At 47.0% G+C, this 27,932-nt stretch overlaps 3 long non-coding RNA genes across 5 annotated transcripts; 1 reads left to right on the forward strand and 2 right to left on the reverse strand.

The window, feature by feature from the left end:
• Positions 1-181: 181 nt before the first annotated feature.
• LOC137475253 (uncharacterized) lies at positions 182-13,414 on the reverse strand. 2 transcript variants are annotated; one of them, XR_010999773.1, is made up of 5 exons: positions 12,539-13,414; positions 6,382-6,477; positions 2,044-2,254; positions 1,132-1,626; positions 182-290 (listed from the first exon to the last, which is right to left on the reverse strand). It is a non-coding gene; the product is annotated as an uncharacterized lncRNA (long non-coding RNA). The 2 variants fall into 2 exon arrangements; XR_010999772.1 differs by lacking the exon at positions 182-290 and having other exon boundaries at positions 866-1,626.
• Positions 13,415-20,481: 7,067 nt separating this feature from the next.
• On the forward strand, positions 20,482-26,260 carry LOC137475255 (uncharacterized). 2 transcript variants are annotated; one of them, XR_010999775.1, is made up of 4 exons: positions 20,482-21,445; positions 22,331-22,515; positions 25,140-25,238; positions 25,361-26,260. It is a non-coding gene; the product is annotated as an uncharacterized lncRNA (long non-coding RNA). The 2 variants fall into 2 exon arrangements; XR_010999774.1 differs by having other exon boundaries at positions 25,140-26,260.
• On the reverse strand, positions 24,494-27,653 carry LOC137475256 (uncharacterized). The gene is made up of 2 exons (XR_010999776.1): positions 26,611-27,653; positions 24,494-25,875 (listed from the first exon to the last, which is right to left on the reverse strand). It is a non-coding gene; the product is annotated as an uncharacterized lncRNA (long non-coding RNA).
• Between the last annotated feature and the right edge of the window lie 279 nt (positions 27,654-27,932).

The raw sequence follows: 27,932 nt of genomic DNA on the forward strand, positions 1-27,932 counted from the left end.
AGTCATAGGTCCAAGCAAACTGTTGTAACAGAGTAAAAATATACAGGTTGGTATGTCCATACATCCATGTGAGAGTGAAGAAAATCATCTTATTCACATCCTTCTGTATGTGGGGATCGCTCTGCTGAAATCTCTGGAAATTCCCTTTGTTGTAAAACCAGTAGAAGGCTCAGGTCCAGCCTCTGTGAACACATCCCTAAGGCAGCACAGCTCAACAGGACTCTCGTACCAGCTTTTGACTGTACACTTTCTCTTCATTCAGCCTAAATATAATCTGAAAATCTCAAATGCTAGTGACCTCAGAGGGAGGAGAGAGAAATACAGGTTAGTTCCTTACTGGTATTTGTCTAAAGAAAACCCTCAACACATGAAAACCCAGAAAAGAAAAAATCAATTGAACCACTGTTTGGTGTCAAGTGAGGCACTAATCATGAACCAAAAGAAACTATTTTCTAAAAATCCATGACCTAGTACCTCTTAAAATCACAATTAAAAAAAAAAAAAAAACCAAACAAATAAAAGTGGCATTCCTATCTGCCCCAAGCTTTCCCTTTATTAAACATGGAACACACCAAATACAGATTCATTTTCCCTGCCCAGCAGCACTGTGCACAGGAGATGGATGGTCTTTCATTGGTACCCTCTTACGGCCACTGCCCCTCTGGGATTCCTCTGATGACAACAGAAACCTTGCACCAAACTCAGGTATCAGACCAAATCTTTGTTCTGTGGTGTTCCTTTTCTCAGCTATATTGGTGTAAACCAAAGGTTGAAACTGATCCCAACCTGTTCAGTGGCTCTAAAAGAAGGCTCTGGATTAACATCAAGTAAAGGCATCTGTCTCCTGCTGTTTCTGTGCCTGTGATATCAATAGTGATTTTGAAAATTATTATTTCCATACAGTCTATAATGACTTAGAAGGAACAGTTACAGCCTGTTGTGCAAATGTGAATAATACTTGCTTTTTAAAAATGTGGATTTTTCATATGACAGGAACTAATGGCCCTTTCAGAGCAGTTATGGTCTATCTTGTCAATTTGGTTTCTATTCATGCATGCTAAGTGAATTTTTATAGCTAAACTAGGAGTCCTTAAAAAGGGGCCTTATACTGGAAATGCAGATGTGACTTACTGTGAGTTGTGCTAGGAGATCATCCCTGCCCCTGGGGAGCCAGAGCCAGTAATCAGAATTCCCTTTTCCAGTGCACATAACACGACTTGCAGGCACTCTTTCATCTGCGCTGAGGCAGGAAGGAGAGGCAGAATTAGCCCCTCATTACAATAATGTTTCTCACACTTTCTCCAGCTACTCTCTGCAGGCATTAGTAAAGGGGGCCTGGCTGCCAGAAATGCTGAAAACCTACATCTCCAGTTAAAAGAAACCAGAGAGCAGGGTGCTCAGTGACTCTGAAAAATCAGAGCCACAGAGCTTTAAACAAACACTTTTATGTTCTTAAAAATGTAAATATATAGACTTAACTTTACTCTGTACTGCAAGTGCTTTGTTGAAAGGAAATTGTGTATTTTCCAGACTGATTTCTCTTACAGCTTCACTATAAACTGTACTGCATCCATACATCAATATATTTACCTGCCTGCTTCACAGCTGGAAAGAAAATTAAGCCATCTCAATCACCTTCACATTCAGCAATAGAAACAACTGATTTTTTTCCCTCACTCAATGCCATTTAAAATGCAAAATGTGGATAATCTGATCTCCACTAAATATTCCAATCCCCTCCGTAGCACAGAGTGGATATACCTCCATCCTCAGTGGCAACCTGAACCTTTTCTAAGACTGGAAAAAGCAAAAGAACAGAGGCTGTACGGTCTTATTACTTATTTATTTAAAATGGTGTAGCCGTGCCTCCCTTCATCTCTTGGCTCCTTACCCAAAACCTGTGTAATGAGCAACATCACAGGGCCTGACTACCAGCAGACACGACACCTCCACTAAAACAAATGCATTTATACTGATTTATGGCAGCCAAGGAGCTGCCACAGCACATCCAGGGAATACCCACCTCTCCAGAAAAAGGTACACCTCTGACAATGTCTTCCCAAGGTATTTCTCACTGATCCCATGCCTTAGTGGAGTAGGAGCCATCCCCACCCCAGCTTCTAATCCCGCATCCATTGCTGCAGCCACTGCTGAACCACCTTGTCCTGATGATAGAGGCTCTCCCCTGGACAGGCACGGAGCCAAACCTGGCATGGACCGATCAGATATGTACAAAGGGAAATCTTGACAGCATCTGTGAACAGAGTTTAAGAGAAAGGAACAAAATAATACCACATATGTTAACAGATTGAAATGGTAGCTATGGTGACCACGGACAGACAAAGAACAAACCATTTTGACTGAATTCAGCCAATTCTTTCTAACAACAAACTGCAAGTATAAAACAAACTTTTAAAAATCCCTAATGAAATCATTATACCAAATCCATTCAGCTCTGTTTGGCTTGTTTGCTTTCTAAATTTCCATTGCAGCTATTATATTAAACCTATTAATCATTGATGTAGTCAAACAATTTCCACCGACTAAAAAGGGGGATTTTCTCACTGTAAAAAAATAAATAAATAAAAATAATTGATGGGATTTTCAAGGAAAAAATTAAAAGCAAGGAATAGTTATTGTAAAATGACAGACATTCATCATTCAGGGCATTTTCTTGTGCATGAGAGAGTGTCTGGGTTTTGTAGAATACGGGCTTGTTTATAAAAGTTGGGTTACTTTGCCTATCCTGATATGCACTGTAGCTATGACTGTCCTGTTTATTGTGTATCACGGTGTCAAACGTCTCAGCGTCTCTTTCCTCCAGCGTGCCACGGAGCTGGAGCTCTCCCACTGAGGGCTGGCCAGTTGTCCCTAAGGGAATTGCACTGAGGACAACGTGGGAGAGCAAGAGCTGAGCTATCAAGGAGCAGAAAGGCTGCCTGCAAGAGCCAGTGCCGCAAACAGGCAGGCAGGAGATGGGGGGATTACTCCCGTGCCAGCACGGCATGAGGCTGCTCCAAGCGCTGTGCAGCTGCTCGCTTGCTTGCAAACTCCCCCAGGAGGCTGGCAGGGACCAGAGGAGCCCCCTCAGTGAATGTCACGATGGAGACTCCAGCACATGGCCTGCTGTGGAGCATCCGGGCACACCTCCATGGAGACCCCAGCGCCCGCTCGGTTTTAGTCTGGAGACTGTTTGGGCACACCTGAAACGGGCAATGGCAACGATGCTGCCCCTGTCCCTGCACCCAGCTGCGCTCACTGGGGAAAACTTCAGAGCACAACACAAAATCTTATTTCTAACCTGTGGCAAAGCTGCTGTCATTTCCCTGGGTGAGGGCTTAATATTTAACTTGGTGTGCTTGGACCCTTTGCAGACTGTACAGTTCCTAACAATATGAGTTTGCACTGTAGCTGTGCTTTTGATGCTCCAGGAGCAGTAACTTCAGCTTTCTGCAGAGCACAGACACTCTCAACTCTACTCTCGCATTTCCATCTGCACGAGCTCGTCGTTCTCTAAAGAACAGAACAAACCTAAAACGCAAGCTCGCAAGAAGCGCCCACCACTCAAACGCTGCTCTCTTTTATCCGTGTGCTGACGGAGCTCTGGCTCAGCCTTCTGCCATTTAATAAGCTCCCAGCGATGCCATCGCTGCCTGACTGGGCACCGTCCCCGGCTGGCCGTGCCGCCAGCTCCCGCACGCCGCAGCGGCACCGAGTTTATGGCCTTTGCCTTCTGCCGAGCCCGGCCCTTCCCTGCGCTCTCCACCCACACTCTTGGCTTTCGCTCTTGCCAGCGCACAGGGCAGCTCCTTGGGGACTGTGCTGGCTCCGTGCGGGTCCCCGGAGAGCGGGGCTCAGCCAGGGCGAGCACATGAGCTCCTGTGCTTTGTACAGGGACAGCCGGGGAGCCAGCGTTCGGTCCTGCACAGCCTCACCCGCTCAAGACGTTTGCTTTTGCTGCACCTTATGCGTGGCAAGGAGAACGTGGAGGGGGGGAAAGAGGGGAAGAATAAGCACGTTTTCTTTTGGTATTGCCAGCAAACAGTAAAGAAGCAGTTACTTTAATTTTATGTGCAGTAAACCCTCACTAGATGGCTCCTTACAGCAAGTAAATCCATTCCCCACAGAAGGAACGCTGGTGTGGCAGCGTGTGAGAGAGCAGAGATAGCGTGTCGCTAACTGGGCTGTGTGGCTGCCTGAGTGCTTTGCTTGGAAAAGCAGGATATAACACGGGCGTGTGTGGGTGAGCGAGTGAGCGCTTACACGAATTACGAATGACACCACTGTGTGAGTCGTGAACTGTGAGTCACATGGGCACCCGTGTCTCAGGCACATCAAAAATGCAACTTGCCCTTTTCTGTAGGTATTTATGTTAATTTGTTTCACATTCAACTCTCTAATTCAGAATGCAGAAGTGGGCTGTGGTCAAGGGTACAGTGGAGATCCTGCAGCGGAAACAGCTGATCCCAGCAGCCAAGGTAACAGATGGTATTAAAGCTGAACCCCCTAATGTCATGTAATCACTCTTAAAAAAAAATAAGCAATGCTTGCTTCTGAAATGCCCCCCCATTACCATCATGAGAACATGTTATTTATAATGTGTGTATTGGCAGGATGTTCTGGGCAGAAGAGCAAAAAGAAATGAGCTGTCATCTGCAGTTAACCTCTCATTCATACATCACTGTGTGCATTCAGTGGTTCAAGGTTATGCAAGTTGATTGTGCCCTCATTAACGAGCAGTGTTAATTGGTGTCTATCCTGCTTTGAGATAAACATGTATATTATGTGGTAAAAGTACTGCATGCTGTGAAGGAGCTGTATGGTATACAAATGTATAGGGGCCCTGCACAGGGAGCTGCAGGGAGAGGTTGTGAAATGCTAGGACTGATTTAAATCCACCAGCGATTCCAGTCTGTGCAACCCACGTCCCTGCAAGACAGCCTGGTGCTGGCTCGAGGGCCAAGTGGCTTCTGCTGGCAGAACTCAGGCACTGTGTGTGCCCCCAGCTCCCCACTCTGGCTCTTGTTGCACCCCTGAGCACTCGGCCTACTTTTCACTTTTCAGGGTGAATCCGCAGTGATTTTAGTTTCCCTTAAGCCCGGAGGCTGTAACCTCTGGCCATCAGCAGCTCACAGATGGTTTAACCACCAGTGCAGCAGGGCAAACAGACACAGAGGAAGGTGCTGTCCATCTCCATATAAACTGCCCCTGCTCAGGAGTCAGATGCTGTGGAGCCAGGTCGGCTCCCGGTCTCTGTGTCAGCAGCCCTTAGGGCTTTATCCGGCCTCTTTTTCCTCACATTTCCCTCTGCTCATGTGCTGCCATGGTGCTAACTCAAAATGAGCTCAGGTACTCAGAGCCACGAGTCTCACCTGTCCTGGTGAGGGACAGAAAACAACGTTCAACGTTGTGTCAATCTTGGACATTTTATTTTTTCCCTGAGAGCTGCTGAAAATCGACTCAGATAAATACCCTGAACCAGGTCATAATCAACACACAACATTGATGCAAATATCACCTAAATTAGAGAATTGTGGCAATTACATTAAATAATCTCTATTATATTATAGAATGTTATAAATGCTCAAAAGAATTGAGTTACGTGTCTCATAAGCAAGCACAAGCCATTCCAGGCCAATACAAGAATTTACCAATAAAGTAATATTTGATCATCTAATTAATGGAGCTGTTATCTCCCCAGAACAAGCAGGGCTTAGAGCTTTTAGGCTGTTAAACACTTTGTCTCAATGCTTAAAAGCAAGTAGCACCCAACAGACCTTTCCTTTTCTCAGTAGCGTTGCCTTGAAATGCAGTTGTTTACTTCAGGCCTTGAAAGCTGGATTAAGAGCAGAGATTGTTTGCTTTAAATTATACACACAAATTTTATTGCCATTCCTTCTGCCACTAAGAAGCGATTTAATAAATGTCAAAGTGGCAGAGCTCACCGACTGCAAAAGTGAAAGGGTCAAACCTGTGAATCCAGAAATAATACTGAGATTTCCTCTCCTTTCATGAAATGTACTTGCAGCACACAGCGTTGAAGTGCTTCCAACTTTCATAGCAACAAGGAGAAGCAGCTCATGAGTCAGCCCAAAGAGGAAATATGTCATTAGCCAGGGAGTTTTCAACATATGCAAAACCATCGACATGTCTATGGCATCCAGGGAGGAATTTTTATAATATTCCTTGTAGTCAGCATTTATTGCCAGAGCTGTGGGTGTGGCCAGGTATCTCAGAGGCTGAGGCTGTGATTGCCCCCAAATTCACTGAGCATTTCACTCCATGGTTCTCATGCTCCTCCTTTTCAAGACAGGAAACAGACAAGACATATTTGTTTTTGATAACTGCTGGAAAGACCCAGCTAAGTCCTGGTGGTTGTACCTTGAGTTCCTCTTCATCCTTCATATCGTGCTCACGGCACCAAGGAAGGGGTAGGGCTCTTAATCTCAGCTTTCTGCAGTTCCAGCCCTTCTGTAACTGAATGAAAACAAACACAAAGAAAAAAAAAATCAGCTTCCTACATTTTCTTGGCTGTGTAAATTATGCATCACACTCATTATAGGAAAAAGGAAGACACAGATTTGGAAATCAGTTGTGAGTTTCTCCATATTTCTTAAAATTATGCAAGTGTTACAGCTGCATACACAGGGGACTTTCTTTTTTCATGCAGCTTTACACCAAAATAAAGGCCTTGGTTGTTCTAGTTGGTGATTAGGCTCAATATTATGCCTCTGGGAATGGGAAGCACAGGGACTCAGAGGAACAGAAAACTTAATGAATTCTTTATTTGAAGAAGAAAAAAATTTCTAAATGTTTTCCAGAGCTCACAGGAGAGATTCAGAGGCTCTTCCCTCTTCAGGAAAATGCAGCTCTTCCAGGTGAAAAAATTAACCCTTGCCTGCTCTCAGCTGCCCCTCACCAAAGGCTCCTTGCCCTCAGAGCCCAAGCTGAGCTGCGTTGCACAAATTCTCCCACTGGCTAAAATGAAGTCACTGGCCCCTTTACTAGATCTTTTCACTAATATGCCTAAAACTGGCACATCTCCCTGCAGGACTTGGGACTCACAGCAGGATGACTCAGAAACCAATCTTGAGTTGCACAACAAGCTCCAGGAAGACAAGGAATACAATCAGTGGATTTGCATGTACTCACTTTGGAGGGGGCTTGCAAGTGGTCCATGAGCCAGGCTTAGCAGGCCCCTAATTTGGACAGGCTCCTGCATCCAGGTCTGACCCAAGAACATCAGACCTCTAAATGGAAAGCACTGCACCACGGGACAAAGGGACAGCAACCCTGCCCAGCAGGAGCAAATGGGAAATATCCTGCTCTGGAAACACCTTTGGATATTGGGGGCTTTCCTAATATTGGTGTGGGTTGTTGGTTATTTTTTTGTTTGTTTGTTTTTTCCAAATTTGAAAATTTTATGTAATGGAATAAATAAAAACAAACCCCAATCTCAGGATTGCTTGCAGAGGAACTGGGCAGCTGGCAGAGCATCAGTGAGGCAGGGCAGCAAATTCCCACTGTCAGCCTGAGGCAGAGCCTCCTGGTGCTGCTGTGTCTGTGACACCTGCCTGGGGACAACACCAGAGAGGCCCCAAACCATGACAGAGACACCACGGGAGCCATGGGCCACCACTGGAGCCGTAGGCCAGCCTCAGCTCCCAGCAGTCCAGCTAAGAAATGCCCTGCATCAGGGACTGCCACCACTGCTGCTGGGACACAGCAGTGCAGCACTGAGGTGTCTTGTTTGACAGGGGCACCCACGGGCTCCTGCTGAAGGCATCCCTGCTTCCAGCCCTTTCTACACCAGGAGGTGAAGACACAATGGTAAAAGCTACCCACTGTCTTATTTTATCCCAGATCAGGTGACCCTAAATCAATGAGCTGTGCCTGATGCTTCTGAGTGCACTCAAGCCTGCACATAAAAGAGGACTGGCAAAATAATTATGTTGCAAAATGCTGAGAATAGTAGAAGTGGTCACCCAGTGTATCCAGGCTGCTAAGAAAGCTCTTTTGATTAAATCAACCACAGAGCACAAGAAAAATGCTCATATCATACATGATGGTGTCTCCTGGGATGCCTTACCCTGAGATGAAAAAGAAAAAATTACCCATGCAAAACCCACATCATCCATAATCTGCAATGCATTTGGACAGAGGGAGACCAGCCTTAATTCAAACCATGTGTGTTTGGCTTTAAGACCAGCATCAGCAGGACTCAGCCAGCCTGTGTGCCACCCTGCCTGCCCTGGATTCCCCGCTTCTCTCTCATATTCAGCACTTCTTTCCAGGTTCACAGCTGAATCACTCTTGCATCAGCAGCATCACCATGGGCAGTGTTCCTTCTCCAGGGCAGGCAAGTGGCAAGACCCCCAGTCCTGCTCTGCTCGAGCCCTCAGCAGCACAGGATCTCTTCTAGGATACTGTGTCAGACTCTGCAGGGCCCTGTGCAACATTTTTTTTTAATCCCAAATTAAAACTTAAGCTTCAAAGGCATAGATCTAGGGGGGTCCCTTCATGCAGACACTGTACTTCCTGGAGCAGATCCTTTAATTTTGTGGTGAGCTGGAGTTGAAGACATTTGCATTCAAATCCTTATTTAGGCTCTAATGCTCTTTAGTATTGGATATAGGGATTTTAGACTGGAAATGGCACTTTTGACTTTACTATCACCCCAAACAGACAATCACATTTTAAGCTGCTATTTCTTTTCCAGCCTTCTTACGCTGTTCTCCACACTCTCCCAGAAACTGTAATTATTCTGCCACATCTACTCGACTAATAAAATTTATTCTGTTCTATGTTCTTCCCTCATTTTCTTCACAAGTCTTACACCATCAAATAAAATCAAGATTTTCATTTGTAAAGTGGTTATCAGCAGCTCAGCTTTTACTTACAGTTCTTTGAACAGGCTACAGGGATGGTAGACGGGTAGAAATGTAATGCAGTAGCATATACTGTGGTGTAACCTCCAAGCATCATTTTGTAGGGGGTGTCCCACAATACCTTCTCCTTTCAGGGCGGGTTTAGCCCTAGAGATCATAACAGTATTGGTTCTAATGATTTTGCTGGATGTTAAAAATAGACATGATCTAGTTGATGTTCATGTCACTCATGCTGGCTCACCTCAGCGTTTGCAATCCTGCCTGAACACAACAGGATTTGTAATCTCCATGGGTCCTGCAGAACAGCCCTCAATCAGGGATCTTGCTTTGTATGCTGCCTAAAATCCACAGGGATGGACATCACTGGGCTAGTGCTGAAGCAAGGCAGGCACAAGACCACGTCCCTCTAAAATCACCTTGACTGAAACTCCCTCTGAAGGATTGAACACATTTAAAATCTCACCTCTGCCCAAAAAAACATGGTGACTATACACAAAAGATTTGTTTGAATCTCTTTTGTAGCTGTTCAGCAAAGGATTCATTCTCAAGTGTGCCTTGTATGCAGCTGTGCTTGTGGTGTCCATAGAGTGCCATGCACCTCCTCCACTCTCAAATGGGCAGGTTTTTTCCTCAAATGTTCACACCCAAGCTGGGATGCATGGGTAGAGCTTCCCACTCATTAACACAATTCCCAGGCCTGGGGCCTGGGAGAGTTTTGTCTCATAGGCTGGTATTGCTCCTGCTCTTAAAAAAAAAAGACAACATCCATTTATACAGTCCCACATTCCCTCATATAAAATCAATAACACCCCCAAATAAATAAAAGAGGCATACCCATTCAGTAGATCTGGGGAATACTGCAAAAAAGTAGTTAGGAATATTATTTCACATCCTCAGCATATGGATGCACATTGCTCTGGGAGCAGCTTTCCATGAGCACTCCAGCTAACAAGCTTGCTGCAGAGCAATCTGAGCAGCAAATTTTAAAAGAAGGCCCGGAAAATATTCCCCAGAAGACAACTTGGAATAACTAATCATAAAAAACTTCACACTGGACAGCTAATTTAGGAGCTCTGATCATCCTTTCAGTAGCTGGAAATACAACACTTGATGTGCTTGTCCAGTCAGAACAGATGTGTGTGACTCAGAGCTGCCCGCTCGGGAAGCTGTCGCTCACCCTGCACTCAGAGGCAGAACTGGCTCACAGAAAAGTCCTAAGTGAGAACAAGAGTGAGAGTGTGTGTGTGCTTGTGTGTGTGTGTGTGTCTGTGTGTGTCAGGGGCTTCCCTCCAGCACATTATTTACTGTGAATTACTTAGGCAGCCCTAGATTTTATTTGATAATTTTTCCCTTGATGTGCTCCATATAAAGGCAGTGTTAGCATTAACCAAAGCTAATCCACGGCGCAGTTGGGAAGGGGATTATTTTGCCAATGATTGGTTTCTTTAAACATGGACTTGTGATCAAAGCAATATGGTTCTGGTTTTTTCCTCTATTTTTTAGCTTTGTAGTATGGTTCTTCTAAATAGTAAGTTACCGCTATAAACACGCTGTGAATTTCCAATATAGCAAAGCTTTAATAATTTGCAGCCATAATTGTTCCTGCTTCAGTCTCCAATTCAATTTGGTGTGGAATTCCCATCTCCCAGCACAAAGCTTAACTCAACGGTATCTGTGTGAGACAGACTATGAAACTAGTCTGGTATAATGGACTTCATTAAGGGATAGGCAAATTATTTTCTTCTGTAATCTATTTTAAATGGAAAAAAGTGCTTTGAATAAATATTTTTCGTTCAAAAGTTATTAATTTCTGTGGGGGAAAAGAGGCATTGTTATTGTTGCTTATTTTTTCCTTTGTTTTCATAAAGGGTTTGAAAATTATTTTCTGGTTGAATTATTTATTTGGTTGAAATAACAAATATTTAAGCCAGGGATGGAAACAACATCTTTCTATTTTACTGAAGAGTCAAACTTACAAGGAGCTTTCACTTCTTTGCCTGCCCATCTGTAACCTCTTCTGATGCTAAAATCCCAGCTCATAGACTGACATAACAAGCATCACCCATCTCCAGACCTCAGTAGCCATTTCTCTGCCTGTGTGTAGATTTAGTAGCCTCAAATCATTTTTTAGTCCAGCCTGAAAGTAGAAAACTGTGACATTTTAGCACAGATATCTGTTTTTAAGAGGGAGCCTGTGTTGGCGCAAGACCATTAACCCTAACCTGAACATCACAGACTAATAACAGGTAAGTGGAAAGTCTTATTCAAGCCCTGCACATGGCAGTAAATTACTCCCCTGATGAATAAAAGCCATTACTTAGTATTTAGCATCATAGCAAGAAGCCTCTTCGGCCTCTTCCTAACAGAGATGTTACAGTTAATTTAGTGTAAAATTATCACCTGCTGTACAATAAAACAACAAACTGCAGTCAAATAATCTCTTAATAAATGAAAATGTGTAATAAACTGTGTCAGCACCACAGAGACTTGGCAAGGCTGAATACCCTAAAGGTACCAATCCAAACAAATTCACCATACAATATATGGCCTATGTCATTTCTGGTTCTTATCAGAGATGATTCATCTGGGAATCCCTGGCACTAAGTTTTACTTCTAAAGGCCAGGCAGTTATTACAATGATATAATTTCTGCCACATTAGTTAAATATAATGCCTGTTAGCCCCTTTATAGGGGTCTATAAATTCATTGTAAACATATGCTGTAGATGGGCATATGTAATCTACAAATGTAATAAACATTCAGTCAGCTTCCTCTCCTTGCAGAGCTGGGAGAGGTCAAATTATCACAGTGCCAGAAAAACCACGGATATCCAAAGGTAAACCTAATTTTGCTTCTGTCACACATTATGAATAAAAAAAAAATATATATATATGTTTACATACACATCTTCATATACAGAGACCTGTGTCTCTGCCAGAAAGGGAGGCAGCACGAGCACAGGGAGCATGAGTTGGTGGCAGCAGGCAAGAGGACACACAGCTGCTCTCACTGCCTGCCACATCCAGTGCTGGTGAACACCAACAAAGGCCCACCAAGTCACTGCAGTTAGCACAGTCCTTCTGCTGGCCTCTTCCAGCTGCAGGGGAACCATGGTTATGTTAAATTGCCTAAAGTCTGTATTTGCTGGAGATTCAAACACTCTCTTTACCCAGTAGGAAAAAGAAGTGAGAGTTGAGAACAAAGAGGAAAGCAAAGCCAAGGGAACAAAAGCTGGGTAACACTTTTTGCAGGCAGCCAGACCCAGACTTTGAGCAGCATCAGCAGACTTTCTGAGGCACCATGTAAGAAAACTGAGGGAGATCATCCCCATTCCTATGCTCCCCTGGGAAGAGGAAGGCAGGGTGCTCAGTGGGCTCTGCTTGCCTGGAAGTCCAAGTCCATCTATTTGAAAACTACAAAGAGACCTTAGAGGATTGGCCTTCCTCTGCCCCCCTCCACACTGGATGCTTTAGCAAGTGCCGGGGGCCTGGTGCCCCAACCACACAAGGTTTTTGCAGGTGTGTGGAGCAGGTTGTCCCTCCTGGAGCTGGCACAGGCCTCCAGAGCCTCTGACTCCTGGCTTCTGCTCTTGGAGGGAGCCCAAGGGTGGTCTGCAGCACAGGCCATTCACACTTTCATGCTGTACTTACTCTTGTTTTGTTTCACATAGCTCACAAGGCAAGAGCAAGGGACAGCTGGTGACAGTGAAAGCCATGCAGGGTCAGGGCAGGACACGACAGGATGCAGCTACCTGGAAGAAATTTTTAATAAGCATCACCATCAGAAGCCCATTTATCTTCCCAGAAATATTAGTCAAATTGTGAAAAACTGCAAAATTAGTTTTGTTTGTGTCTCCTACATAGGCATTTCTGATCGCATCCCACTAACACAGCAAACCCCACATCTTACAACACAACTAGAATAATGGCTTCACTTGGGACAACTTGGGAGCTGCCTGGCACCCCATGCCAGCCCTCTGAAGGGCTGCCCCTGGTGCAGGTCAGCTGCACTGGATAATCCTTTATGTTAAGCATCCATCTGCTACCCCTTTTATAATGCAATCTCCACTGGTACAAATAACCCTGGTCCATCAATACTTCCAACCACAGTTCTGTACCATGGGCAGCAGGAATGACCTCTCAAGTCTACTGGCTCACATCTATCTTCCAAGCTGTTGCTGGTGTCTTTACACAGGTAATTGTGCCCCAAAATTCCTTAGGTCCTCACTCCTCCAAGGTGACTTCTGCAGAAGAGCAGTGGAACGATTTCTCTCAGGCTTTCAGGATGGGGAAAGAAGCTGTGCTGATGCATAAATTTGGCTTGTCATCTGGAAGCAAAACAACATCATTCCAGCCTCTGCCTCCAGAAGATGACCAGCATGTCTTCTTCCATTCCAATTCCTGGCTCAAAGGTTGACATGACACTACTGGAGACCCATAAGAGGTTTGGGTGCTGCAACAGGGCTGGGTGCAACCTCTGCGTGGGGGTGAGAGGGGAAGAAGGTTCAGGAGCCCTTGGGGTAACCACACCACCTGTCCTATGGCTCAGGCAGGGCACACATCCGTGGGGCCGGAGGCATCAGTTTATTCTCTTCACACCACCACAAATGGCAAAGCTCTCACCCAACACACCTTCTTAAAAGGCAGGGACTGATCATTTAAAAACAGGAAATTAAAGTGACAGCTAGAGGAGACCTCCTCCACCCAGCTCCTTCCTTGGGAAGCTCCATTCCTCTATAAACATCTTCTGCCATTAACCTCTCTGGGCAGGTTCTCCTCAAGCTGTGAGAGCAGAAACTTTTCTTCAAACTGAACTTAGTTGAGCAGAAGATAAATACAGCATTTTCCCTCAATTACATCAAACAATAATGGATTCTCAGGACATGCCAGCACCCTCTGGTAGCAAGAAGGGGCAGTGCAAGAGTGGAGCTGGTGGTCTCTGACACTTGCCCTGTTAGGGGTCTCAGCTGTGCCAAAAATGGGCAGCCCAGGCACATTTCTGCTGCAGGGGCAGCTGGTATTTAAGTTGGCCTCAGGAACAAAGTGAAATGTAAATGATCTGTGCTTCAAGCCAATGCTAAGGTTTTGTTCACTTTTAAGAATGCTTTTGACCAAAATGGTGAAAGATTCACTGTGTTGAGCAGCGTAATATCTGCACCTCTTGGCACAGCCTCTGTCCTGTCATACTGCCACGTGTGCTTGCAAAGGTAACAATAAAAATAAAAATAAGCAGTACAGTGAAAATATTTTTTTGCTTTATAAGGCCAGGAACAGTTTATTTATCCATTTTTATTGATACAGTGCTTGAGAAAGTTCCAAAGACCATCAGGCAGGCAGGCTGCCAGGCACCATCTCTGACATCCACAGCACAGAACTGGCCCAAGTCACCTCCAGCAAGTTTCATACAGAGTGATGCTGTCTGAAGGAGTGAAGAAAGGGAACTGGATAGTCAAAGGCTGAACATAATCCCTCAGCCTTTAGTAATAAAACAATGGGGAAGCACTCTCCCTGCACCAAAATGGGACCAAAAAGATGACTTGGAAGTAGTGTGGTTTTATCTTCACAAATTCTTTTCATTCTAAAGATGGAGGGGAAGAGTGAAGCAAGTGTGGTTTTATTACAAGGATTCATGACCTGAATACTGGAGAGATCTTTGGAGAACAATGAGGGCCCTGACATCCACGGGTGGCTGTGCTCTTCACCTGGCTGTGCAGATTTGCATCTCTAGCTGCTTCTCCTCTGGCAGAGGAAAACCAACAAGTCTGTTGTCTGTGTCTGATGCAAAGGAGAAGTCACCAATAATGGGATGCCGTAGAAAACTTTGTCACTACCAAGAGGGGCCGAGCCTGGCTCGGTCTCCAGCCAAGGGCAGCTGATGTGACACCTGGATCTGGCCACCAAAGCACCATGCTAACCAAAAGGACATCACAGCAGTGAGACTATTGACCTGACTCACTTTGTGGTCCACAACAGATGCCTGATAAGAACTGCTGCCTGTGAACCTGTCCACCACAGCACAGGAAACAAAACCACCCAGGGTGAAGCCAATGGGCAGAGCCCAGGGCAAGGCAAGCACTGGTCCTGCTCCCTGCTCAGTCCCATGGGGAGAGGAGGTCAGGGCCTCACCTGCTCCCACGCTGCTCAGTCCATAAGGGCAGCAGGAATTTAAGTACATCCCCACATCCTCCCACCCCCCAGCATCTGCCTGCTAAAACAGTTAAACCACCCAAAACTGCTAGGGTTTCAGTTTATCACATATCACATACAGATCTCTCAGTGCTCACTGGCTCTCATGATGTTTGCTTCCCTCAAAATGTCATCCTATAAAAAATACCTAATTCAGCAGGGGGAGGAAGTTTGATATTTTCTTCTGAGGCTTTGGGTATGTTTTTCTTTTCACCAAGCAAAACCACTTTGGCCTTCTGTAACTGGAAGGAGGGAAGTGTGAGCCAGGGCCTTGAAGCGCTGTTAAAGGCTGAAAAGGAGGAGCTGTAGTTTCCTTATTCCATCCCAGAAGGGCCTCTCTCTCTGTAAGGCTTGTGACTGTACAGTTTGACTGTATGATCTTACTCATGTCAATGAAAGGGACAGACCACTGCCTGCACTTGTGTTCGTGCTGCTGTCACCAGGGCTGAGTCTCCCATTCCAAGCAGGATCTCCAGCCTCAGCATGTCCCTTTCTTTGTAGTATGAAAATGGCTGTTTACATGATTACTATTGCTCCTGGCACTTTAGTTTGATGCGAAATTAAATGCTTGATTTGGTACTGAAGCATGATTTTCAGGTTTTTAATTAAAATTTATAAAGATTGAGTAAAAACAGAAGAAAAGTTTGAAGATTGAAAGTCTAAAGTTTTTAGAAAAACAGGGAACTCTTCAGCTTTACTTTGCTTTACCTTTCACCTGTTTCAATCTCATTAAATTTTGCATTTTTTTGTGGAGGAAACCCAGCCACTCCAATTATGAGCTGTAAAACTAAGAAAAATAAACAAGAAGAGTTTCACTTAGCCTTTATCTGTTGCCAAATTTGTGCCATTTGCCTGAAGTGCAGCTCCATTATGGCAGAGATGCCCATTGAAGGAGGATTTCCTCACAACACCCATGGCCACTGCCATCCCTTGTGTCCGCAGACAGGATTCACTCCACTCACCTGGGATCACCTTGCTTTCAGTTTTGCCCAGTCCTGGATTTTCCCTTCCCCCATCAAAGGCAAAGCCATGATTGCACAGTGGTTCCCTTTGCGGCAAGGGCAAGCAGCATGGGCAGCAAAACAGCCCCCCTGTGCTGCAGGACAGCTGCAAAGGTGGGGGGATCCCCCAAAGAGGGGGAACATGGCACCACCCAGGAATGATTCCCCCTTGGCTGTGGAGTCCTGCCCTGGGGGCTGGTATGTGCAGGACCACACCATGCTCACACCCCTGACCTCACAGCACATACTGTGCCTTCCCCATGCAGGACACAAGCAGAAAGGTGATGCTTTGCCTTTTTGGGGTCACTCCTGACTTACACCACCACCACAGCCGGTTTAGAGATTCCTGCAGGAGTGGCACTTGCATTTGGTGCCACGTGATTACTTGGGTGGTGACAAGGAGCAAGATTTGGGCTTGTATTATAGTGTCATTATTTTGATAAAGATTTCTGCTTAACAGACATTTTCCCACTCTGCTGTGTGCAAACCTCACACAGAACCAAAATCTGTCCAGAAGTGCATTAAAATGCGAAACTATTTCTGCTTCCATTAGCCCCTCTGATAGACCACATGGGTAGTTCTCATTCTATTTTACAGACCCTCCCCATTACAGTAAGGGGAAGAGAGGCAGGGGGATGTGTTAAGTGGTGTGGAAGATGTTAAATGTTTTCACCAGGCCTGTCAGAAATTCACATCAAGAACACAAAGTTGCAAAAAAACCACACACACCAAAGAATTCCTACAATGGAGTTTCCAGGCCAACAAGTGCTGTCCTGCATGTGCCCAGCCATCAGGTATGAGCAGAGCCTGTACTGCCAAGGCAGTTTCTTGAATCAGACCCAGGTTCCTCTGCCTATAGTACAGCTGTACAAACTGGGGAAGAAGAGCTGCTGGGGAAGAGGGCTACTGAGCCCTCTAGACATGATTACACCCATGTTACTGGAATTATAGAGGGTCGATATTGCAGAAAGAAACAAACAAACGAGAGAAACCTGCCTGCTCCCTGGTCTTAGCTGTGCCCAGCAGCAGAGCTGGTCCCACCACAGCCATGTCTCCGTGGTCTGGGCTTCCCCTGCTGCGTGTTTCTTTCCTGGCTGTGCGGTCTGGGCATGGCAGATGCACACAGGGGCTCAGCATCCTGAGCAATGCACATCAGCACAGTTCAACAGCAGTGGCTCCAAAGGGAGAATGAGAAAGGTTATTGCTCAGTAATTAAAACTGAGTTCTCACCTGGCACGCAGCTGGGACATGGAGCAAGAGAGGCTGCAGCTAAGGTTTAGCTTCCTTGGGATGCCGCTGTGAAGGGAGAGCACCCCATCACAACGTGGCTTTCTGAACCCTGTGTTGGGGCTGCAGACCCAGGCACAGCCAGTGCCCATAGCCAGCCCTGCAGGAGAGGCCAGAAATGGGAAACAACTCCATGGGCAGCTCTACTCACATATGCACAGCATGGATGTAACCCAGCAGCAGCATAATCAACAGAGAAACAGCAAAACAGCCACCTCAGGGTTACTCAGACAGAGAAGGAGAGCTGAGCCCACTTTTACCCTGCTTCGTGGGGAAAAGAAAATCCAATTGCATTCTCTCTGCAACCAGCTACTCAAGGGCTTCCTTCTATTCCTTTGTTCTTTTTTTGTTCATTATGGACCTTGGTCTTTTTCTTGCTCTGACTATCTGGGTTTTCCTCTCACTGTAACCAAGCACACAGCTATCCTGAAACCATTTTCTCCTCTTCCTGGAGAAGAGAAATATTAAAGCACAGGTTTTCCTCCCTCAGTTCGACTCACCTCTCTACTTTCCACAGATGCCATTTCCCCTAACCTTAAATTTCTTCTGCTGAAAAAGTCCCTCAAAATAACTAACCCTCCTGCCTTCCTTCTCTGCCTCCCACCTCCTGTTTTCCCATCCCTGCTCCTCTCCTGTTTCTGGTTTCTTCCCTTTCATCTGGTTTCTCTCCACCAGCTGGTCTCTACATACACACAGCTCTCCCCTTCCTTCCCAGTCTCTCTTCACCCTATTAGCATTTTTTCACTTGTGCTAATTAGGCCCTCGGTAAACATCTTTTCTGCCTCCCTTCCCATGACTTCCTAGCCCCCCTGTCCTGGCATTTTCCCTTCTAGGGCTGCCTTTAATGCCCTCCTGGGATCAAGAGGCCGCTCAGTGCATCCAGAGGTCTGTGTGGGCTCTGGCAACCCCTATTAAAATACCCCTGCTCAGAAAGCTATCCAATCTGCATCCCCACACCACTGCCCTGCACAGCTCAGCACCAGCGAGGAGCCACTGTGATGATGATCACCCCAACCAAGGCTCACTCCCTTAATTAAGAGGAGGTCAGATCATTACCAGCAGGTCAGGCCAACGCCAGCTCTGAGCACAGCCAGGCTGGATGCCCTCCTCCCCCAGAGTCCCCGGCTCTGCATGAAAACTCCTCCACTGCAGTCCCAAACCACAACCAGCACGGTCCAGGAAGGGCTGTGCTTCTCTCCCTGTCAGGGGGAACAGCCACACAGGAGCATTTCATCTCAGAGCTGATGTTCATGAGACCTGCCCTCGAGGGCATATGTTGCAGCAGCAGCATGACTTATAAACAGAGCCTTGCTCTGCATCCTGGTGGCACATCCCCAAGTCTCCAAATAGCACAGGTCACTGACAAATTGTATGATTCAGATGCCAAACCCTTGGTATCTGGGATGGTTCTAGTTAGGAATTGGAGAAAGGAAGGCTTGTGGCTTCTGAGGAGTCCAGCCCATTGCTGGGAGAGGTCAGAGGGGTTTTGGTCTATGTGTGTGCTTTTGTCAGAGCTGGACTGGAAGAAAGTTTCTTCTCCCAAAATGACTTTGAACTGCTTTTCCCAGGGGTACTTTTCTCAGCACGGGATCCTCAGGCAAAGAGTTCTGCAGCTGTCAGAAAACAAAATTCCTGCAAAGAAAACCAGTCCAGCTCAGTGTATTTTGTTTCAACATCACTGTCATTCTTCCTCCTGATCATCACTATTTGCCAAAGCAACCAAAGCCCTACTACTGGACTAGACCCTGTGCTGAACATGGGAAGATGAACTCTCTGGTACAAGGGGAATCGTCGACAATTAGCTCCTGTTTGGAAATCATTTAGAACAAGAAAAGTAGATTTTTTTAAACATTTAAGACATTGAGCCATTACTTATCTGACAGTAGCAGTGTGGTTCATACACATAAATCCACCTGAGGACACAGGAAGGGAACACAAACACTGGGTTTTGGCCAGCAGTGCTTTTGACACCCAGACATTGCCTCTTTCCAGGCTGCCCTAAAGGCTGTAGGGAAGAGCAGGTATCACTCTTCCAGGAGGTCACTGAGGAACTGAGTGTTGAGACACGTAAACACACGGCCAACTCTACCCAAGCACCACCCAAAGCCCACAGAGAACAGCCCTGGCAGAAAGATTTGCCCCAGCTCATCACAGCCCCTCCTCAAACCACAAGGAGCCCACAGGGAGCCAGTGGGACCAAAACCCAGAGAAGGGCTCTGCTGAACACACAGGGGAGCTGGCACAGGAACACTATTGTCCCTCCCCAGCCCTGCAGGGCCTTTCCAAGGACAACGAGCCGCTGCAGCTGCATCTCTGCACTGCAGCTATTCCCGCTTGGAGGAACACCCGTTTGGGATGTGTTTGACCCCACATGAACCTTCTCCCTCCTTCCCCTGCCAACTGCAAATGCGTCACTGAGGGATATTGCCAGAGCCAGCCCCGGTGAGAAGTCGGGTGCTTTTTATTGCAAAAGGATGAAAATGAGGCAGTCTGCCCACAAAACGGTATCAAAAAGTATTTTGACAGGGAGAAAGTTATTCTCATTTTTTGCATCTAACAGATTTTATTTTCTATTAAACCAAAACTTTCAGTTTATTTTGAATTTTCTTTTTCTCTCTCCCCCCTTGGATTTAGAAGCTGTGTTAGCAAATGCCACAATGCAGCAGCAGTGCCATAAGCTCCCAAACACCCTCTTTGCTGACCTCACAGCACAGGCAGTGAATGAAGGACTCCTTTAAATTGCTCTGTTTTTTCCCTTTGCCTCCCACTCTCTACTCCCCAGGACACAGCTTCCCCTGGGACTGCTGAGCAAACACAATCCATCTCCTCTTCCACAAATACTGCACTTCTGATTCTGACAGGGATAGGTCCTCCAGGCTTGAGCTACACCCCTTCCGCTGCCTCTGGGTTCATGAAGGCTGAGAACCACACCAGCTCCTCCCCAGGTCAGGGTCAGTGATCTGTGCCTCAGCAAAGCTTTGCCTGGGCTGGGTTACCCAGCACATTGGCAGTCCCCTGGGATCTGCATCTCTGCCCACCTAAAATATTGCTCCTTTGCAATATTTGCCAGCTGCAGGGTGGAACAGGCCTTGCTCACTCCAGCCATGGCATCACCCTCTCCAGGTGTGGGCACCAGCAGGTCCCCCCAGTCCAAAACTGGTCCTGGTCACGTACAAGCACAGGGGTCTGGATTCCCCTGAGCACTGCAGCTGGCTGGGAGCTTCGTGCCAGGGCCATGCCAGCTGTGGGAAGATGGGTAAATTCCAATGAACCACGAGGCTGAAGCAGCCCTGACAAACTCTATCTGATCATGCATCAAGCCAGCCCATACAGTTTACTTGTCAGAATGTTTTAAGTCCCTGTGGATGGGCAGCAGGAGCTCCTGCTGTACCACTGCTCTGTAGCAAGGGGGTTGTGACAGCAATGATCCAGGCTCCAGGAGCAGCTATTCACTGCACTGAAAACCAAGCTCGTGGCTCTCCTCTCATCCAGCTCCTGGTGCTGGGGTCAGACAAATCTGCATCACGGCACAAGGCAAAAAGCAGCAGCATATTTTAACTGTGCTTGTTAATAAACAGTAGCAGCAACCCTGTCCAGCCAAAAAGGGAGAATTCTAAGGCAGTAACAGGCTCCAGACAGGATTAACAGCACATATTCTGGAGATGAGGTACGGGTGCAAGAGGATGCAGTAGAGACGAGACCAGCAGTGCTTTCCTGCTAACAGCAGTGATTCATCCAAGAGAGTTAACTAAGTAAAGTTTTCCCAGACAAATAGAGCAAGGTTTGTTCCTGTAAGTCATTCCAAAACAGTTGGCTTTTAGTTTTCCATTGAGCATCAAGCCATTTCCTTGTCCACTCTTTCCAGGAAAACCTTTAGAAAGGTTGAGGGGGAAGAAGGAGGGATGTCAAGAGAAGGCTGTTCAAGAATGCCTGCAAGTTAATAAAAAGACAGTGTGGAATGCTCTTCTGTGACAAAATGGGAACATCTGATTTTCTAAAGATCCCACACTACTTTCTTGCTTTATTGATTTTTTAAGAGGATTGGGTATATTCCCATTTGGCCATATTTCCAGACAGCTGTAGTGTGAGTTTTACACACCCTCTCCCCGAGCCAGGCCTAAACCTCCCCCTACCTCTGGCATGGAAATTGCTCTCAGGGAGATGCAGGCAAGGCACTGCTTCCCTTCCCATCCCTACTCCCATTGTTGGGTGAGGGGCTGGTAGCACTTTTAGAACTCCAAGGGCCAGAGCTGACCTGGGGCAGGTATCACCCAGAAGGGTTTAAAGGCTGGAAGCTCCAAAGCTCAGCTCAGCAATGCAAGATTCAGGCATCATGAGACAACTTATCCCAGTCCTGGTGAAAAAAGGACAAACCCTGGCCACCTCACCCACCAGTCCTACAGTGGAAGGGAACATTTAGAAGTGCTTGTTTGCAGCACCCTAAATATAAATATAAATATAAATATTTATATATAAATATATAAATATATAAATATATAAATATATAAATATATAAATATATAAATATATATTTCTATTTGCCCCCATCATAGGCTTTATTTTGTGAAGGGAGGGAAATGGGTTCTCAGGGGCTTTTTATACCTTTGTGAGCTTCCACTACAAAAACCAAAGGAGGATACAAGAGCCCTGTTCCCACCATCAGCAAAAAAAAAAAAGCTACACAGCTATGAAGGTGAAGCTGAGAAGCTGAGATTATAAAGTAAAACTAAGTTGAAATTTAGTATTTTTGCCTTAGGTCAAAAAGTTGCATTTTCAGTGAAACCTTAATTACTTCTTCCAGCTGTAGGTCTTAAATAAGCCTGTCTGTCAAAAACTCACAGATTGGGTTGAAGTGGAAATTTCTGTGTAACCAAATTTGGAGCAGATGAAATTAAAGAAAAATAAACCACAGAAGAAAAACAAAATGACATAATGTACTGAGCTGGAATTAATTTTGCTTTCTTGACAGCCTTCTGGAAGGGGTCACCAAGTCCCACATGCCCATGCCCAAGGTGTTGGGCAGGAGGAGAGGAGAGCCACAATAGTGTTAGCGCAGTGAAAACACCTACCAAAAGCTGAAGAAAGCCTAGGATAACTAAAGTCAAACTTCATTAGGTCACTCCTCAGTACAGCTGCATTTTATCATCTCCCAAGGTCAGTTTTCATGTGAGGGAGTGTCAAAGCCAGCAATTCACATTTTTTATTGATATGCCACCTTGCAGCAGGTTCCATGTTAAATTTAACGGGTGCAATTTCCAGCAGGGCAGGCGGCTGCTGTGGAGTTGCCTCCCCCACGGGGAGCCCATGGTGCTGGCTGTGGCTATTGCAGGCACCAGATTAGGGCAGAGCCAGGGCCACCCTAGGCTCAAGAGCTTTTTGGTCACCAAGAGCCAGGGTAGGGTCCCACAGCCTGTCCAGCATGGTTCACAGTGCTCCACAGCCTTCTCTGGGGACGACGACCAGGCCAGCATGGGCAGCCTAAAGCAGGGTGGACAGAGCAGCAAGAATGCCAAGAGTCACTGCTGGAGCAGCAGTCTGCTGCCAAAGCACATCCCCCTGAACCTTCTAAGGAGACTTGGCCTTAAACCCCAAATCCACATTTAGAGTAGCTCTAGACTCCCTCAGGTCATCTTCTTGATCTTGTTTTCCCTAAAGAAAAGCAGTGTGTTGTTCAGCCACTGTAACAGCTGGGACAGCACTTGGCCTGGAGCAGAATGACCCTCTGCAGAGGAAGGGCCAGGGGAGCAATCAGCTTGCAGCCCACAGTCCACGTCCAAAGGTGTGGGCACTTCATAGCTACACCACACAGCTGCTGGCCAGCTGCCGCAGCTGCTTGCCAGTCTCACTACTGGCAAAGCCTGGAGCTTTTCTTCAGTGAAGGAACCCAGTCACCCTCCCCACCCAGCTCTCTACCCCGCACTTAGTCTGGAGCTTTCCCCTGCCTCCATTTCAGTCTGGGCCCACTCCCGCTCGTTCTCTTGTGCCTGATCATGTGTAAGGAAGCACACAGAATCAGACAGCCACCACATTCCGTAAACAAAAACCATAAAAGAAACTCAGGACTCCCAGGAGAAGCCACGCTGCATCACACACAGTCTCAGAGTGATGTTATAACAAACCTTACCCAGACCAGGACAGGAAACTGATCCCCTATTATCTTCAATATATTGAGTAAAATACAATCTCCCAGACCCTATGAGAACAAAGGGCTCCCTGCAGCCACCTCCCCGCCACCCCAGGGAGAGCAGACAACTTGTGACAGAGAGCCTCACCTCCCACCACACTGGACTGTGCTCAGGGCACAGAACAATCATCCCTGACACGTCCTGAAGGAGATGTGTCCAGGGCAGGCTCCTCTGCTCGCAGCAGGAACGTGCTTGTACGTGTCATCCGTCCCCCACCCACGCCTTTGCTTTGCCATCTCAGCACTGCTCGGGAGTCCCTGGGGCTTTACCCCCCCCCCTTTTCGGTGGCGTTCACTGCCTGTCAGGTCCCGTCCCGTCTCTGCACTGGGTTGGCAGCGAGCAGGAGATGCTCAGGCCGCAGCACTGGGGTCCCATTCAGGGTCGAGCCGAGCCCCTGCTCGGCCCGGGCCGGGCCGGTGCCGCCGCCGTCCCCTCCCGGCGCGCAGCCGTGCCGCTCCCGCCGGCCGCTGCCGTCCGCACGCCAGATCACATTGCCCTCTAGTGGAGCTGGAGGCACGGAGAGCCTCCGGCAGCGCCCGCAACGCCCGGGGAAATTAACACCAACAAAACACCCCAAACCCAGCAGATCACTCCCAGCCAGGCTCCTCCCTGGCGTGCGGAGCCGCTCAGCGCCCGCGGGGGTCGAAGCCCCCGGCGCAGGGAGCCGCTGGCCGTGCAGCAAGAAATACCAGAGCCACGTGCTCGCTCCCCTGAAAAGCGACGGAGCCGTGGTGCAGCTCCCAGCCACCCCACAGGACAAGGCCAGGACGTGCCACAAAGCGTTTTGTTCCCCTCCACACTCAGGGCTGGAGCCTGGGTTATCAAAGGCTGCTGCATTTGGGATGAAACAGCAACAAGAGATGTCCCTCCGGCCGGGAGAGAGGGAGGATTTTAAGTTGGCATTTACCAAACTCCAAAATGCAGGTGCTTTTCGAGAGGGAAACACTCCAGCTATTTAGCCGGGGTGGTGGGTTCAAAGCGATGGGAACAAAGCAATGGCTCCAAGCTGCTCCAGCCTCCCAGCCAGCCCGCTGCACCGCTGAGGAGAGAGGGATCGATTATCCCCCTTAGAACAGGATTTCAGAGCATCTTGCAGGACCTGTGAACTATCAGGACAGCAGCTCATCCCTTCCAAAGGAGGGCAGCACACCTGGGAGGTGGTGGCCCTGGCAGTGGCAGAGAGGCCACGCTTCAGTCCTGGGACACGGGCATCCACAAAGCTTGGGGGAGGCTGGAGCAGCCCTTTTTCCCAGAGCGATTTCAGCGTGAATCCTTACCAGCTCCTACAGGACAGAGCCACAAAAGAAGCTTCCCAGGAAGACACAAAAAGGCAAGAGGCATCTCTAACTGCTATGAAAGCTGCCCAACTTCCCAAGGGGTTGGTATTCCTTGGCAACCTGACTCCAAATCCAGTAAGGGAGGATCAGTGCAAGACCTGGCCTGCTCCTTACATTAACTCCAAGGAACAAGCCAGACTCTTGACCGGGCTTGATAGAAAACCAACACAAATAAGAGGAGAATTGAACTTTCAAGCCACTCCTCCACCTAAAAAGAGTTAAATGTAAAAGAAACATGGCTATTTTTGGTTTACAGGTCAGCACAGACAGTCCTGTGCCTCTGCTCCATAGAAGCATTCACCCAGCCCAGGATGCCAGCAGTCACACCAGGAGCTTGAGGCCACTCTGGGTCAGGGTATTGTCCCAGTTATCCTTGGAAAGATGGCCCAACCAGACTACTTTGGGCTTCTTGCAGCCCCTCCTCAAGTGCTATCCAGCAACTTCTGTCTAAAGTTTCTGTTGCTCTGTGGTTTGCAGGGTTGGACAACTGCCATTGCATGACTGCACTGCCGAGTCATCCAGCTGGAGCATTTGCTGAGGAAGCTCATCCAGGCTGGGATGCTGCAGGGACTGTGTAACTTTTGGACACTCACAACCCCGCTCCCAATAAAGGCATCCTCCACACTCCTCCTGGGGTGATTCTGGGCGCTACCAGCCACTAGGCAAGGAAAGATTTGTGGGTGGGAGCATGTGGATCCTCATGTCTCCTGGGAGTGTCACCTTGTTGGGATACAGGTCAGATTGCTGCACCCTGGCAGGGCATGAAGGAAGGGACTCATATACAGAGCAAAAGTCTTCTCCCTCTCTTGATCCAGCTCAGCCAGGAAGGTTCATACCCTCCCATTAGCTGACAGCCCTCCATGAATGAGTTTCACCAACATTCAATGAGAGTCAGGCACATAGCTGCTTTTTGGGTTTGATTTCTCTGTCTGTATTCCTTGCACCAATGATCCAGGTATAAAAGCCATGAAGGTGAGGTCCTGGTGCATTTTCTATTTGAGACCAGGCAAGAAAGAAAAGGAAAAGGAGATCAGTGCACAAGAGGTGCTTTCCTCCAAGCCTGGGTCAGTGGGTGACAGCCAGTCCCTGCTGAGAGAAGAATCATGGAGGCAAAGAGCACTGAGGTTTCCCCTAAAAACTGGGAGCAAATGCTGTGCAAGACACTGGACTGAAGTGCACAATGCCCTTTAGCTGGACAGTGGGATGCAGCTGATCACTCACCTTTGGTGAGGATATACTCTTGGACTCTACAAGACATTTCACATGCCTCTCGCATACAGGCCCATTAGTCAGATCTATCTCTTCCCCACTCTTCCAGTTTTATTCCTATCCTTTGCTCACACATCCACCCAGATCCTCCCATCACCCAACAAACACCCACCTAAGCAATAGCTTGTTTCAATCACAAGATGGTCCCCACTGCTGGGCCAACATTGCTCTTGCTGAGTGAAGGGGGAAAGCAAAGAATCTTCTTCCCCCGCAGGCAAGTGCACCCAGGGGAGGAACAGCACCAACCTCTCTCCAGCTGTACCCTTCCTCCTCTGGTCCTTTCTTTCCAACTCCTTCACTCGGGTCAAATATGCTGTGCTCTGCATGTTCCTCCATTACCCAGGGCTAAGCACATTGAAAAAATGACTGTATTTTACAACATATGCAAATAATAAAGAATAAATAATCCCTGATCTCCACAGCCATTCTGCTAGAGCCAAATGGGGACAGAAACTTACCTTCAAAAATCCTGAGACACAGCATCTCAAGCGCAAGATTTTTAAGAAGCCTGAATAGACAGAGATGGAATTCAGCAGATTTATGGTTTTTGGGACATTGAATCTAAATTTGGAATCAGGCAGTTGCCTTCCTGTTAGCCCTTAGCTATCCACTTTCCCAGAAGTAGCTGCCTGTGTTTCCAAGACATTTGGCAACTTTTCTGCCTCTCACGTCATGACAACTTCCATTGGTTTCTGTAAAAGGGCTTTAAATGAAAGGAAAGGTAGAGCATCCCCTTTGATATGGGTTTCAGAGTACATAACCATTTACTCACCTCACAGACTGAGAAGAACAGTGGTTTTAGTTCTAAGTGCACTTTCAGTGAAAAAAATGCACATTCGATGAAAAAATTTCAATTTTTTTCATTATGACTGATGACAAATTCCATATACATTCAACTAGTGCCAAGTTAGATCTTCTAAACCTCTGACAGAGCCTTATTTCATCTGATCATTAGTTACAAAATTAATTCTTTGGGAATACCATCTCCTTGGAGAATCAGACAAGTTGAGAAAATTTCCCTCTGGGGAATCACTGGTTTAATGTTCAGATTCAATTCTCTTCTCAATTTCTGGTGTGCGTCTCTAATATGTTGAGTAGAGAGATGAAGACATTTAGTAGACTATATCATCAATTTGAAATTCATGTTTTGTCTGGGAATGTGAAGGCTGAGCTGCTAGAAGTAGAAGCATATTTGTCCCCAACTTGCTCTGAGCCAGTTCCCCCTTTCTGAAGCACTTTGCACACAGCACCGTTACGTGTAAAGCTAATTTGGCCAGGCACAGGTGCTTTGCAGCACTGCTCCCCATGTGAACACAGCTGCTCAGGTGCCAAGGTCTGTGCCCCCAAGTCCCACTTTAGAAGTGCCCTCAGATACATCCTGTTTCAAAGCCAGGATGAAGTAACTCTGTGATGGCCATCGAGCTTAAAAGGCAGAAACCCACATCAGAGGAGTCCCTGATGCAACCTGCACCAGGAGCGAAGAGTGGTAGGAACAGGAAAAAATGTCAAATGTCTATCTACACCTAAAAGCAGGCTGGATGTTGGGGTCTCAATGCTGGGCTGACCCCAGGATTGTAAAAGTCCTTGTTCCCTAGCCCATGCAGCCGAAGAAGAAATCTGGAATGCACAGGATCGAGTTCTCAAGGTTGTTTATTTTTCCTTATCTATAACATTCTTTCTCTGACCTGCTGAGGTCCATCTAGTAAAGAAGCCATGGCAGTCTGCCTGCCCTGCCGGGTGGTGTCTACATTTTATGTCAGAAATTACATGTGTTATATTT

This window comes from Anomalospiza imberbis, chromosome 6 (assembly GCF_031753505.1).
Source record: "Anomalospiza imberbis isolate Cuckoo-Finch-1a 21T00152 chromosome 6, ASM3175350v1, whole genome shotgun sequence".
In the NCBI taxonomy this organism is placed as follows: domain Eukaryota; kingdom Metazoa; phylum Chordata; class Aves; order Passeriformes; family Viduidae; genus Anomalospiza; species Anomalospiza imberbis.